The sequence below is a fragment of the Homarus americanus genome, unplaced genomic scaffold, assembly GCF_018991925.1.
Source record: "Homarus americanus isolate GMGI-L3 unplaced genomic scaffold, GMGI_Hamer_2.0 scaffold32583, whole genome shotgun sequence".
In the NCBI taxonomy this organism is placed as follows: Eukaryota; Metazoa; Arthropoda; class Malacostraca; order Decapoda; family Nephropidae; genus Homarus; species Homarus americanus.
Window position 1 is genome coordinate 31,811,138 of NW_024713129.1, and position 16,706 is coordinate 31,827,843.

The window sequence follows — 16,706 nt, forward strand, 5'->3', positions numbered from 1 at the left end:
GTTTCATGTGTGCAAGCAACATTTCTTAATACTTCAAATTTATTGTTGCCTGAGTTTCTAATAATTTCGATATCATGTATAACTTTTATTCCCCAGAGTAGTGTTTTAAGTTCAAGTTAAGAGGTGCGCATATTGGTGTACCATTATTTGATTGTGTTTGTAGTGTTGGAGGGAATATAAGTGTCTAAATTTTACAGTGTGTCTCATTCATCCCAGTCACAGACACTATCCTTCCACGGGTCACGGACAATTCATTTTGTTTAGTAGATTTAAGTGTTCTTGTGCTGGTTCGGGATTTTTCTCAAAGGGGCGCTTCCACTGCCATTACCATCTAATAATCTTTAATAAACCCCAAGTCAAGTGAGAAAATAAAGTCCAGTAAATTCCGACCGGTTACATATATATATATATATATATATATATATATATATATATATATATATATATATATATATATATATATATATATATATATATATATATATATATATATATATATTTACAAGTGATCGTGGGCACCTTCGTGCCCAGTGACGAGTCCGGTGGTACAGTTTACCAAAGCGTGAAAGTTCGAACGGTCGTGCTTGGCTGGCGCGCATCCGCCGTCCGGCGCATAGCGTACAGCGACATCGTTTTCCAGATGGTCGTGGTTGTTATAATCATGGTCGTGGTTGTTTTAAACATGGTCGTGGTTGTTATAATCATGATCATAGTTGTTATAATCATGGTCGTGGTTGTTATAATCATAGTCGTGGTTGTTATAATCATGGTCGTGGTTGTTATAATCATGGTGGTGGGTGTTATAATCATGGTCGTGGGTGTTACATTCATGGTGGTGGGTGTTATAATCATAGTCGTGGGTGTTATAATTATGGTCGTGGTTGTTATAATCATAGTAGTAGTTGTTATAATCATGGTCGTCATTGTTATAATCATGGTCGTGGTTGTTATAATTGTATGTATATTATGTATGCTGTATGCATATTATGTATGTACCCCATATATATAAATTACTTCTCTAGTCAGTAGCGTGTGGCAATGCCCCTTTTTCATGTCACCACACGCTTAGATAAATGTGCCTGGCGACATCTGGAAGCTGCTAATGTACCACTTACCACATGTCGCCTGAGAGGTCAGAGAGATGTCAGTTGAACCATATAGGTGTAAGGACTACCCGCGCTTGTAAGCGCACCTTGTATATTTCCGTTAATATGAACCTACAGAACTCTACAGGTGTTTATGTTCGCCCCTGTAGTTAGAACCAAGTACCCAGAACATCTCCATGGCACAGTGAGTATCAAGTGATCGATTAACTGGAACTAAGTGCGTTCATGTAAAATCAAGACAGGTAGACCTCCTCCATCAACTCACTCCATCAACCGTCTTGCATTTTCTCCTACAAAAATTCGTTTGAATGACCAACGAGTTTTGAGCAGTGTGCAGTGACCGCAAGTTCCTGTGAAGTGTCTTAAGTGCCCCTCATGTGTGTAGTGCCAAAGTGTGTGTCCTTGTTTTAAAGGATTCCCTAAGGTGGAAGGATGATATAGGGCATTTGTGAGGAGTGGTGCGTCAGCGAGTCCGTCCCCGGCTCACCCCCACCGCCTCCCACTGCCCCCCTCATCGCTCCCCCAGCCCACCACTCCTACATACACCAACCCACCGCTCCTACACACACCAACCCACGCATGAACACACTGACTGCAGTCATTTCTTCACATATATTATATATAAATATATATATATATATATATATATATATATATATATATATATATATATATATATATATATATATATATATATATATATATATATATATATATATAAGTTACTTATCTGTGTATTCAATTAATTTTGTTGCCTCAGATCTGGTTGATACTACGGGCTGACCGGTCAACACTGATTCGAGATACAATATACAGATAAAGTAATTATGCCCTGGGCCTCACGCAGGGGTGTCCCTAGCGCCTAAATGAATCAGACGGATGACAGCTCTACAGAGATGGAGGGCCAGTCAGAACGCGACGGCCCACCCTCTCCCAACACATCTCTCAGCCACACCCCTCGACCCTCAGCCTCGTCCTCGGAGATAATTGCTCTGATGAAGCTTATGAGGGAGGAAAGGCGCGAGGACGAAGCGAGAAGACGTGCTGAAGCCCACCAAAGGAGATTGGAAGATAATGAACGGTTTGCAGCTTTGATATCTATCATCAATGCTAATCAAGCCCTTGGCCCTTCCACTACTCCGGTACCGACTGGCTCAGATACCTCGTCAATGCCCTCTACCAAAGTGGTTGTCCAACCCCCACCCACCTTGAAGCCTGATGAGACTTACCAGATTTTTCGTGAGTGGCGGCGACGGTGGACTGATTATGCTACAATGGTGGATCTCTAGAGCTTGCCACAGCCTAAACAACTCATTCAGCTACGTATGTGCCTGTCTTTGGGAACGCAGCATGTGTTGGAACATACGTTGCAAGTTCCCCCGACGTCTTTGTTGTCTGTAGAGGAGGTACTGGCTGTTATAGAACGGCACATCAAAGGTCAGCGGAATGAAGCTCTCCGCAGGAGGGAAGTGTTTAGCTGTAGAAAGATGGAGGGCGAGACTTTTGACGATTTCTACGTACGACTCAAGAGAGCCTCGGAAGAGATAGACATATGTCCCGGTAATCACCAGCAGTGCGAGGAGACCCAGTTGAAGCAGGTGATCCTGATGGGTGTTAAGGACGAGGAGCTTGTCCAACGCCTCACCTCCCTTGACTCTTCCTCTCCTCTTAATGATGTGTTGACAATATGTCGCTCCTATGAGGCTGCCAGGTGTGCCACCTCTGCCATCCGAGCTCCCCCTACAGCCATACGGGATATGTCCCAATACAAGAAAGACAAGAAGTCTACCTCAACGCCTACGCCCACCACGCCCACACCCGGCCCCCTTTGCAACAGCTGTGGTAGGCAGCACGGAACACAGGTGTGTCCAGCTGCTGAGTCTACCTGCGACAATTGTGACCGCAAAGGCTACTGGTCACTTACAGTAAGGTGCCCAGCCAAACAAGTCCAGTGCAATGTGTGTGGTCGTCTGGGCCACTACGACAAGTGTTGCCCGACCAACAAACCCAAGGGACAGCGTCGGCGGAAGCAGCAGCTCCCTTCCACCAGTGAGGGCCGCCCACAGTCGCCAAATGAGAGGCACGACGACCCTGGACAAAGCCCGACCCATATTAGGAGGGTGTACGACTCCTCACGTCCCAGGACCAAGGTCCCCAGCACGTCAGCGTCATCGTGACCTTCGGCAGTGTGTCATCCTGTCTCGAGATGCTGCCCGACACTGGCGCTGAGGCTACGGTCATCGGTTCCCAGCATTTGCAATGCTTGGGGGCTCTCTCCAAGCGATCTAGGACCGCCTCCCAAGGACCTCTACGTCACGGCAGACGGTTCACAGATGGCCCTAGCCCTAGGTTCACTCTATGCACAGGTCACCTTTGGCAACAGGTCGTGTCAAGCCTGGATTGACGTGCATGATGGTGTCCCGACTCCTTTGCTGTTCTACAGACATTGCCAAGAGTTGGCCATCATCTCCCAGGACCAACACCGAGTCTCGAGGTAAAATACGCCAACAGGGTGCCTGATAAGAACAGCAACTACCCTGCTGCCGCCCTACCACTACCTCTGGCCAGTGACACCTCTCCTTCCGTAGTCGTCCCTGCTGTTTCACGTCCCCACGCCTTGGCTCGCCTCCACGACAGTCACCGTGGAGCCGAGGCCACCAAACGGCGTGCAAGACAGACTGTGTCCCGGCCTGGCATCGACCCCGACATCTCCATTGCTGTCCACGCGTGTAAGCCCTGCCAAGTTCTACAACCCAGCCAGCAGCAGGAACCCGTCACGAGTGACGACAACCCCACCCGCCCTTTTGAGTCTGTGTGTCAGAAGAGTTCTTCCTGGTTATCGTCGACCGTCTCTCTGGTTGGCCGGTTGTCATCAAGTGCGATAATGACACGACGTCTGCCGCCACCATCAGCAAGTTCCGCCACTACTTCCGTTACGTGGGCGTTCCTGCGAGCCTGCGAACCAACGGAGGGCCTCAGTTCACAAGCCGGGACTTTGCTGCTTTCCTCGACCGATGGGAAGTCCGGCATGTGTTGTCACCGCCCCATTACCCGCAGTCCAACGGCCACGCTGAGGCTGCTGTCAAATCCCTGAAGCACCTCATCCTTAAAGTGGCCCCTTCTGGGAATATTGACTGCGAGGCCTTCGGCCAGGGTCTCCTTGAGCTCCGCAACACACCTAACTACACCGGACGCTCCCCTGCCCAGGTCTTGTATGGACTTCCCCTCCGTTCTCGTGTCCCTGCTCACCCTCAGTCCTTCTCCAAGGAGTGGCAGGCCAAGACAGAGGATTGTGATCGCCGAGCCGCCGAACATGTTCAAGACGTCGTTCCCCGCTACAACGACCACGCCCGCCCTCTTCCCAGGTTGAGTGTCGGCACCCAAGTCCGTGTCCAGGACCCGACCTCCCTACGTTGGGACAAAGTGGGCGTAGTCATGAGTCTCGGTAGGTCACGGGACCACCAGGTACGGTTATCCAGTGGTCGTGTGTGGTGGATGAACCGCCGTTTTCTCCGCCCCATAACACTTTCCGCTGACCCCGTCACCAGTTCTGAGTCCCATATCCCCCCCCAGTGATCAAGCCCCTCGACGCTCAGAACGACTCCACAGGAAAAGGTCCGCTCAAGACTTTGCTATGAGCGTTTAGGAGGTGTATGTATATTATGTATGCTGTTTGTATACTACATATGTACCCCATATATATACATTACTTCTCTAGTCAGTAGCATGTGGCAATGCCCCTGTTTCATGTCACCACACGCTTAGATAAATGTGCCTGGCGACATCTGGAAGCTGCTAATGTACCACTTACCACACATCCCCTGAGAGGTCAGGGAGAGATCAGTTGACCCATATAGGAGTGTAAGACTACCCACGCTTGTAAGCGCACCTTGTATATTTCCGTTAAAAAGAACCTACAAAACTCAACAGGTGTTTATGTTCGCCCCTGTAGTTAGAACCAAGTACCCCGAACATCTCCAATAATCAGGGTCGTGGTTGTTATAATCATGATCGTGGTTGTTATAATCACTGTCGTGGTTGTTATAATCATGGTCGTAGTTGTTATAATTATGGTCGTGGTTGTTATAATCATGGTCGTGGTTGTTATAATCACTGTCGTGGTTGTTATAATCATGGTCGTAGTTGTTATAATCATGGTCGTGGTTGTTATAATCATGGTCGTGGTTGTTATAATCACAGTCGTGGTTGTTATAATCATGGTCGTGGTTGTTATAATCATTGTCGTCGTTATTATAATCATGGTCGTAGTTGTTATAATCATGGTCGTGGTTGTTATAATCAAAGTCGTGGTTGTTATCATGGTCGTGGTAATTATAATCATGGTCGTGGTTGTTATAATCATGGTCGTGTTTGTTATAATCATGGTCGTGGTTGCTATAATCATGGTCGTGGTTGTTATAATCATGGTCGTGGTTGTTATAATCATGGTCATGGTTATCATAATCATGGTCGTGGTTATGATCATGGTCGTGGTTGTTATAATTATTGTCGTGGTTGTTATAATCATGGTCGTGGTTGTTATAATCATGGTCGTGGTTGTTATAATCATGGTCGTGGTTGTTTTAATCATGTTCCTGGTTGTTATAATCATGGCCCTGGTTATTATAATCATGGTCGTGGTTGTTATAATCATGGTCGAGGTTGTTATAAACATGGTCGTGGTTGATATAATCATGGTCGTGGTTGTTATAATCATGGTCGAGGTTGTTATAAACATGGTCGTGGTTGATATAATCATGGTCGTGGTTGTTAATCATGGTCGTGGTTGTTATAATCATGGTCGAGGTTGTTATAATCATGGTCCTGGTTGTTATAATCATGGTCCTGGTTGTTATAATCATGGTTGTGGTTGTTATAATCATAGTCGTGGTTGTTATAATCATGGTCGAGGTTGTTATAATCATGGTCGTGGTTGTTATGATCATGGTCGTGCTAGTTATAATCATGGTCGTGGTTGTTACAATCATGGTCCTGGTTGTTATAATGATGGTCGTGGTTGTTATAATCATAGTCGTGATTGATATAATCATGGTCGTGGTTGTTATAATCATGGTCCTGGTTGTTATAATCATGGTCGTGGTTGTTATAATCATAGTCGTGGTTGTTATAATCATGGTCGTGATTGTTACACTGGTAGAATAAACCCCACACCTCATCTTTAATCTCAATAAACCCAGATTAACCTCACCTAATCAACAGGATTAGAGTCCATTAGGACTGTACCACCAATACCTATACATTTCACACTGGATTAATAACAAAACATTAAATCACATTTCCAATAGTTAATGTCTTACTGATATCTTACAAATATTTATAGTTACTTGTGTATTGTATTGTATGGTATGGTATTGTATGGTATTGTATGGTATTGTACTGTATTGTATCCGGCTGAGAGCATACAGCGAATGAGGGTGCTGCAAGTCCGTAGACTTGCATGGTTAATTATGCTGCGCCAAGTCCGTAGACTTGCACCGTTTTCCATCGCAAATAAAGTGGTTAATTAATACCTTCCTAAAGAAACCATCGACATGGGACCAGGTTTGTTCCACTCTACAATTTGTTTGCAATTTTTCCACCAAGTTTGATGAAAAACGATTGTGCCGTTTCGGCTGCCCAGAACAGACAGACAGACAGACAGACAGTTAGTCCTATAGTATATTATATATATATATATATATATATATATATATATATATATATATATATATATATATATATATATATATATATATATATATATATATATATATATATATATATATATATATAACGCCATAGCTTAGTTTCCCTTCCCACCTCCATCCTAGTGCGATCCAACGTTAGGTTAACCCCACAATCTCGTTGGGTCCTGGTGACTTATTAGGCTTTAGCTTGTCTATATTTGCCTATTAAAATCGTTACTAGTCACTACTATCTTGCTTTATCTATTTTCTTCGTTATCTCTGTATTCATTCTGTGCCTTGGGTATCATGTTTAAATTTTCGGTGGTGAAAATTGTTGAAAAATATCTATTCAGAGTGTTGCTCATTTCACCTTCGTTAACAGTTAGCTCGCCGGTATCTCATGTTTTAGTTTGATACATTTGAAAGAATTCTTTCGCCTCCCTTGCTACCTTCAGTTCATTATTCCTCTTCACACTTTTTATCTCGGTCTTAACCCTACCGGCCAATACTTTATAATAATATCGGAGGTAAACTTCACCACCATTTATTCCCCTACCTATAGCTTTCCTTTGTCCAATAATATTCTTTAGATACTTATTTATCCATTTATGGTAATTGTTGTTTGATATGAGTTTTCTGTACTGTATTTTCTGCCTTTGTGCATTAAGTAACTCATTATTTAAATTGTTGTGGAACTCGTGATCAGGTCATCCTCAACCGTCATATTTTGTGAGGTTATCATTGTCAGGTCTCCAGGTATTGTGAGGTCGGTCGCTGTGGGTACATTGACCCCACGTAAGGTCATGTTATCCAGCCCCATTCACGATACTCCTTCTCTGAGCTGCCTTTTCAAAGTATCAAAGTTTTCCTTTCTGAAATCTGGGACTTTAATGGAATTTTCCTTACGACTGCCATTTAATTCTAATTTGAATTTACTTCTTTGTGATCTCTGTTAGCTAGTTCATTCCCTACCTCAACATTACTAGTGAAGTTTTCACTGTTTGAAAGAGCTAGATCAAGTATATTATAACCCAGGGTGGGTTTGGCTGTATGCTGACTTAGGAAAGTCTTGAACTGTTTCAAGAAAATCATCTGATTCAGAGTTACCAGTTAGGTCGGTCCAATCTATTTGACTAAAGTTAAAGTATCCTACTATACAGACTTTGCTATGTATGGATCTCCTACGTATATCATTCTAAATAAGTCGCTCATAAGAACATAAGTATGGTGGAATATGCAGTGGGCCTATTGGCCCATACTGGGCAGTCCCATTTACACCCAACCCCTATTGCTCATATATCCATCCAACCTATGTTTGAAGCTATCCGGTGTATTTGAGTTAATGATGATATTTGGTAACTTGTTCCACTCGTCCACTACTCTATTTCCAAACCAATGTGTACTTATTTCGCCCCTAAATCTAAATTTGTCTAATTTAAAACTATTGTTACGAGTTCGCTCCTAGTTGGATAGTTTGAGTCCCCTTTGTTTAGCCATGACTTCCCTATATACACCTCTATCGTATCGCGCCTCACCCTACATCTCTCGAGGGAGTGAAAATTAAGATGCTTTAACCTGTTTCTGTACTCAAGGTTCCCAATGCCCGGGATTAGTCTTGTCGTTGAGTCTATCAAGATTAGGAGGTCTATATATTACTCCTATTGTTAATTTATCCCTACCATCGATTAATTCTAGCCAAATTGTTTCTGTATTCAGTTCAGTTTATATTTCCTTATTAATTTCACACCTCAGATTATCCCTGACATAGATTGCCACTGCGCCTCCTTTCCTAATTTACATATCTGTATGAAATAATTTATAACCTGCAATTTGGTATTCGACAGGTAACTCACGTGAGTCTAAATTTATCCATGTTTTGGTGAATGCTATTTTATCGATTTTTTCGGTACATACCAACGCCCAGATTTCATCCATTTTGTTTCTCATACTTCTACTGTTTGCGTAGAAGACATTTAAGTTAGTAGTGATTTCAGTCCTCTCTTTGTCGCATTTTGGTTTTAACTCCCTGCCTAATTTAGTTTTGTCATCATTCCAAGAACAATTTCTCTGCAACATTTCACTTTGTTTACCAGCTCCCACTGTAGTCTCCTCCATCCCCTTGCTCATATGTTCCCCTAGCAGTTTAGAGACTTCGACATCTTTTGAACTGTCCTCTCGAGAGAGCCAGCCAGGGTTGCCACCCCATCCCAAGCATAAAGGTCCCATTTGCCGTAAAAGTTGTCCAAGTTGTCAACGAATGGGACTGATATTGAATTGCAATATATGTCAAGACGGCCGTTGACACCAACTGCCCTTGCCAACTCTCCTTCTAAGCAGAACACCAAATATGATTGGGATCCCTTCCTTCACCCTAATTAGAAGAGCGGATAATTGAAAATCGTGCAAATGGTAATACAAACATGAAATTTGGCATGATCATACCCTAGGGGCTACTTGTCAAATATGCCTGATTGGTCAGTTGGAAATCCAAGATGGCGGCCATTTTTCAAGATGGCTGCCAAATTGACCTTCGAAAGATGATTTTTTTTTATAGAAATTGATGTAGTTGGTCAATCTAAATGATCTTAGTGTCGATATGTATGTTTTCAAGCATGCTCAGATGATTCTTTCTATTTCTGATACTCTCAGATATATATTTGTTTTATTCATGACTGGTTTTATGGACTGGTTTTATGTTGTTTCCAACTAACTGAGGGTAGCATGCAGAGGGTCTCTGCATGTGAGGGAGTGATTGTCGGGCACTACCAGGGCACACTGGTAATATCACAGACCGATGGCTTCCAATTCACCTTCGAGACATGATGTGCCTTGAGCAACAACATCCAGAGGTAGCGAGGGAGTTCTACAAGGGGAACTTTGTTGTCCACAAGTCAGGAAGAGAGTTCTCTGTCATTGCTATTGATCAAGCCCATGAACAAAACAATGCAGTGATTAAAGGCAATGGAGGAGCAATTGGGCTGACTGAGGACCCAACAGCACTTCGTAGGTGGATGGTGACTGGACCTGAAGTGAGTCGTCTTGTTGCTGGATATGAAGCTGCGTCAGGTGCAAGAGATGGAACCACCACCAGCAGCCGACATCATGAGCAGACCCTGAGTGCACAGATATCTTTCTTTGAGAAGGTGGAAGCACATTCCAAGGTGCTGCGGGAGATGGGCAACCCTTTCCAAGAAGAGTCATCTGACCTTCTGGTGTTAGTCACAAAAAACATTGTAGATCCAGATATTGCTAAAATGGTTGGTACACACCATGACAGAGGAAAAGAGCAATTCCAGTCATTCTTAGAGGGATTAAAGAATGAAGGTAAATGTCTGTTCTTCCATCCAATCAAGAAAAACAGATCCTCCTTCTTCAAACATGACCACGTTGTTAGCAGTTCCAAAGAGAAGGTACTAACATATGACTGTCAGCTGTTCTCGCGAATCTTCATCTCCAGTCAGAACAGACAGAATGACTTGCAAGAATTCTTCAAGCATGAGAACCAATCAGCTCCTGCCTCCCTCACTGACAATGGCAAGCTTCATGCATGTCAGAAGTCACAGCTGGCTGAAATTCTTCAAGCACAAGTGAATGCTACAGAGAGAGAACCACATGGAGATGCTATCATCATAGATAGCACTGATCAATGCCCTGCCTCCACGCACCTCAAAGACTTTTGATGCCTATGCCAGAGAAGACATCCTGCCCAAAGTGGAATTCTATGGTGCCAAATACAATAGGGTGGATGTAGTGTTTGATGTGTACAAAATGTCAAGTCTAAAGTCTGAAGCCAGGTCGAAACGAGGACAGGGGATCAGGAGAAGAGTTACAGGAACCAGTAAGAATCCCAAAAACTGGAGAAACTTTCTGCGAAATGACAAAAGCAAGACAGAACAATTCCATTTTCTCGCAGAGAAAATGTGTGAATCACAGACGACAAGCACGGTGGTTGTGACAAAGGGAGAAGATGCCATTAGCAGCACAGAGAAGTCCCTAGAAGCTGTGGCTCCATGCTGTCATGAGGAAGCAGACACACGAATATTTGTGCATGTTAGGGATGCAGCAATGGAAGGTAGCAAGTCCCTCATCATCAAAGCCAATGACACTGACGTGGTCGTCATAGCAGTATCTGTACTGACATCACTACAGGAACTTGGTCTTGATAACATGTGGATTGCCTTTGGCCAAGGAGCCAGTCATCGATGAATTCCAGTTCATGATGTAGTTTCTGCGATAGGGCCTAAGAAAGCTAGTGGGATCCTATACTTTCATGATTTCACTGGCTGTGACGTTGTGTCTGAATCTCCTCACTCCTACACAGGCCAATATCATTGCATCCTGCACTGAGGTCGATAATTATCGACCTCAGTGCAGGATGCCCTGCATAGTTTTTGAGATTTGTGTAGTATTAAGCTTTTCTGGGTGTATTTTGCATGCTGATCTCAAAAATGTTATCCATTTTGCTCAATCAGGTCAGAATTTTGTGCTATAGCATTTTAAGCGGAGATTCAGGTAAAATATTGGCATTTTTCGCTCAAAATGGGGTCCTCATATTCGTTCATTAAAAAAATCATCCGAGACATTGGCAAGCCTCACAGAAAAGATTTCGGTCAGTTTTAATGCCCTTACGATGCGTTTAAATACACCCACGTGCTCGCCTGCCATTTAAATGTCCGCCGTGACGCAAAGGAAAAGAGTATATGTCCGTGTTTTTTTACATATATTTTTTCACAATTAAATTTCTTTTTCATCTGGTGGTACATGGCATGTTTCCTCTGTCTGTGGGATAGTCGAGCAGACAAGCAGCACTACATGCAACGTGACTGGCCTGCAAGAATTCATAACAGTGATTTGAAACCGCATGAAGGTTTAAACAAAGGATCGAGCGAAGATTGAAGATTGTTGGTATTCAGAATGCTGAATTTAGCCAACACAAAGATTCAAACCGGGTTTGAGATCGGAATTGTCGATCCTCGCGTTAATCCAGCCTGCATTCTCTGAACGCTGGCAGTACTGGTCGGACGTGTTAGCTTTGTACTCTGCGAGAACACAGCTAATTTTCATTGGCTGCCTAAGCTTTGCACATGCCTTGGGCAAGTAGTGGGCAGAAACTTCTGAAGGCTTTGGCTAAAGAAGAAAAGATTGCATTATTGAATAGCTTAGAAGACGACCTGCGGCTTTCAAGTAGCGAATCGGAAGCAGATGATCCGCGGGCAACAACAATGGAGTTGACAGACAGTTTTCAAGAGGTGATTAGTAAGAAAGAAAAGAAGAGGAGGTGAGAGTAGGCGAAGAAAAGTGAAGGAAGTGATAGAGATGAGATCATGAATGATAGGAAGAAAAGGACGACACACACAGAAGAAAGCAGAAAGAATTCAACTGGGAATAAAACACAGCAGGTTAGTCAAATGGATCATCTTGAAAGCGGCAATGTGCCGAGCAACCCCGGTGGTGGAAACCGCTCAACTAGGAGGAGGTTTAACTTTCCAAGTGATTCACACATGTCTTTCTATGAGCGGTTGTTGTGGGCTGCTACACTGGGAAGAGAGCATAACAAGTTTGAACCTCTGCTTAAGGAAGGTCGTAATAATCTGACTGTAGCTGGAGATGAGGCGGTAAAGTTTTTGACAGCTACAGGATTTAAGAAAGTGTTAATGACGATACATCAGGAGGCAGAACACCACACCAAGGTGATCGTCTTCATTTACCCGGTTATACTGGATCCATATTTTCTTCTTGACGATACACGATTCGTCTGGGCAAAGCGACTTGAAATCCGAGGTGAGAAGAAGAACCAAGTGGTACCCTTGTAGAAGGGAGATGCTCCGGAGAAGATATTCATTTCTGGAAAAGGATATAGGAGAATTGCGAAGTTTATTGAACAACCTGTTTTGTGTTGCAAGTGCAGCAGGTGGGGCCATATGGCCTGGAAATGTCAAAGTGAAAGTCGGTGTCGGTACTGTGGAAAAAATCGTAATTCAATAGAATGTGGAAACAAAATAAAGTCTGGGCAACGTGTTGTGCCGTGCTGTTGCAATTGTGCCTGCGCTCATAATGCAGGTTCCTCAAAATGCAATAAGAAGCCACAGATGCGTGGTGTGCGGTGGCAGAGCATGAGGGATGTGCAACAGCGAGAAAAGAAGGAAGGACGAGGAGTTGCAGGTGAGACAACTCTACCTTCACTGAGAACGTGTAGAAGAAGAGGATGGAACAGAGTGACACGTTGAAGGTAACAGGAAATGGTGCAGGAGCTACACCAAAAGTTGTTCCAGAAGATAAGGTAATTCATAAGTTTGGTGATGTGTATGGTGTAGTAGTTCAACTCAGGGCAAGAAATTCAGATGCTTAAAAAAAGGTAGAGGACAACCAGAAGGTAATTGCCCATTTTTGTGAACATGTAAATGAGGATGTTGAATTAAGAGGAAAGAAGGTTGAAAATAATAGTCATAAAATCTGACAAACTCTCTTTGTTTTGGGGACCGGAAACGTGGACATAAGGGAAGAGATAACCCGCAGGTGGTGTGATATCCCCGAAGGTAGTAGCTCGAGTGAAGTAAATAATGGAACAGTTTGTGAATGAGAGAATAAGGTTAGTTTATGTTGTTAATAGAGAAAATGGAAGACATTAGTTTAAGTATACTTTCATGGAATGTAAATAGCTTACGTCGTAGGACCTAAGATGTACAGGCTTATGCACTGTTGTAATAGCCCCTGTCTTATAGGCAGAAGTATTATATAAATGGGTTAATTACATTTGATTTATATACTCTATCATCCTCTGTAACTTTCCACTAGCTATGAGGTAGCATGTTCAGAGCACGTGTTAAGGCGCGCCCACGGAAGTCGCGTCACTTAGTGCTGAGCTAAGGCACTAAGTAGCCGGCTCTCTGGCCACCTAATGCGGGCAGTAGTTTGATATCCTTGACTAGAGGAAGACGTTATTGAGAGCCATCGTGGATGGTTCCGTCTTCCCTAGAGGGAGGACATCGGATATATTTCCGTTCTCCCTCGATGGGTCTCTACTCATTATCACTCACCGCTCATCGACATGATTTACTTAGCAGAGCTATTTAACATAGCCTCCGTCCTCATCTTATCACTCACAGCTACAGTGATTAAGTTACGGTGATATACCCTTTTAACCCTATATAATATAAATGTTCCAGCCTCATTAACCCAGAAGAAATCAACGGTTAAAGGGCCAGAACACTGTTGTATGAGGTGGATGTTATATCCTTACAAGAGACGGGCACGGAGGATGGTAATTTGATGAATTTACGTGATTATCAATGTTTCTGTTTACCAGCTAATGATAGAAATAATACAAGAGGTCTGTTAAGTTATGTTCGGAAAAATGTACAGGTTGAATTGGTAATAGCTGACAAGTAGAATGGGGTTGAAAGTTTGTATGTTACAATATACGCCCAAGGAAGGTCTATATGTATTGTTAACTTCTATGTACATCCTCAAAGTTTGGATATTGATGACATGCTTGAGTGCCTATTTATTGATGCTAGTGTTTTGGTTGGTGATATTAATGCTAGATACGAAGTCCTGGGTACTATGGGACCGAGTAACATTAATGGAAGGAGATGGTTATACTTCATGGAGGAGTTTGATGATATTGAAATATTGGGGAATCCAGAGCCTTGTCACATACATGGAGGAAGGCATTACGAATTACTATACATGTTAACAAATTACAGAAGTTAATTAAGCGGAAAAAATATTGGTTGCCGGAAGACAAAAAATAGGAGTTGATCACTACTATACAGGAATGGTATACAGATTATGAAACAAAGGATATTGGTACCTTTTATGATGATCTATTTCATATCATTGATTCTGTTTTGACGACAAATAAGTGTAGGTATAAAGGAGAAATAAATCATGGAAAACGTAATATGTATGTGAATGACAAATTGGTTCAGGGCTGGAGTAAACTCCTCAGAAAGGTGCAAAGAAACTGGAGTGCAAATCCAAATGATATTGAAATCAAGCAAGAGGCACGGAATAAATACTGGGCAGACTTTTTAGAGAGAAACGCTAAAGACAAGAGCTTGGGTGACATATGGAAGGAACTGAATAAAGTGCGAGGTGTTCGAATTAAGGGCAACAGCTACGCTGACTCACAGGGCAGGGCTTGTCAACTTATTAGGAAATGGGCTGGGACTGCTAGTTTTGCCGAATTTCCTCAGTGTGTGCAGGCCTCATTACAAAGTAAGAGTAGACTTGGTAGTGAGTTAGTACAAAGTCAGTGTACACTGGGGGATGATACATGTGTTCCTATAACGAGAGGCGAGTTATTATATGGAATTAAAAAGGGAAAGTCTACGGCACCCGGTGATGATGGAATAACATATGATATCCTTAACTGTCTGGCCGGAAGTTGCATCCCTCCTAAGTGGAAAAATCAGTAATTGTACCAATACTAAAGAAAAATGGAGATTTTCGTTTACTATCTTTGACCTCTTGTTTTAGTAATATGATGGAAAGAATAGTATTAATTAGGTTGTTGTATAAAGTGGAAAAATCTCTTGGCGCCCAATTTACATGGATTTATGAAAGGGAGAAGTACTGCAGACTGTGTTGTAAAGTGTTTGAATAACTCCAAGGCTACAGGTAGAACTTTTGTAGACTTAAAAGGGGCCTTTGATAGAGCAAATAAAAAAGTGATACTTGAGGAACTAATTAAAGTAGGGGTTTCTGGGAAACTGCTGAAATGGATTGTGGATTACTTGAGTAACAGAATGACTAGGGTATGGTCTCAGGGTTGGTACTCAGAAGAAAGAGAGATGGAGTTGGGTACTCTACAGGGAAGTGTACTTAGCCCCACTCTTTTTCATATTGCTGAACATAATGCCTCGATACGAATTTCCTGGAGACATAGGTTATAATACAGTATGTGCTGATGATATACTTTAACAGTGTAAAAGTATGAGAAACATGCAACAGGCTTTAGAAGCATTAAGTACACTTTGTTGTAGGACGGATCTTGTAATTATCAATGAAAAAACACAATATCAATTGAGGAATTATGAAAAAGGGGATATATTTTTGAATGGATTAAAGCTAGACATAGTTGATGTTTAAAACATAAGAACATAACAGTGGAGGAAACTGCAGCGGGCCTATTGGCCCATACTGGGCAGTTCCATTTACACCCAACCCCTATTGCTCATATATCCATCCAACCTATGTTTGAAACTATCCAGCTTATTCGAGTTAATGATGATATTTGGTAACTTGTTCCACTCGTCCACTACTCTATTTCCAAACCAATGTTTACCTATTTCGAGCCTAAATCTAAATTTGTCTAATTTAAACCATTGTTACGAGTTCCCTCTTGATTGGATAGTTTGAGTACCTTTGTAATGTCCCCTTTGTTTAGCCCTCACTTCCATTTATACACCTGTCATATCGCCCCTCACTCTACCTCTCTCGAGGCAGTGCAAATTAAGATGCTTTAACCTTTCTCTGTACTCAAGGTTCCCAATGCCCGGGATTAGTCTTGTCATTCTTCTCTGAATTTTTTCCAAGGATTCTATATCTATTCTGTAATACGGTGACCAGAATTGAACTGTGTAATCCAAGTGAGGTCTCACAAGCGCAAGATATAGTTTTCGAATGACCTCTCTAGTCTTGTAACTAACACACTTTTGTATGAACCCAAGTACTTCATTAGCCTTGTTTCGAGTAAATACACATTGTTTACTTGGCTTAAGATTCCTACTTATTATTACGCCTAAATCTTCCTCGCAGTCGGATTTCTCACTAACATCGTTGTTCATCTAGTCTCTGGGCTCCCTGTTTACATCTCCTAAACTGAATACTTTACATTTGTCCACATTGAAAATCATCTACCATTTTTCAGACTATTCGAAAAATTAGTTTAGATCTTCCTGTAATTTTG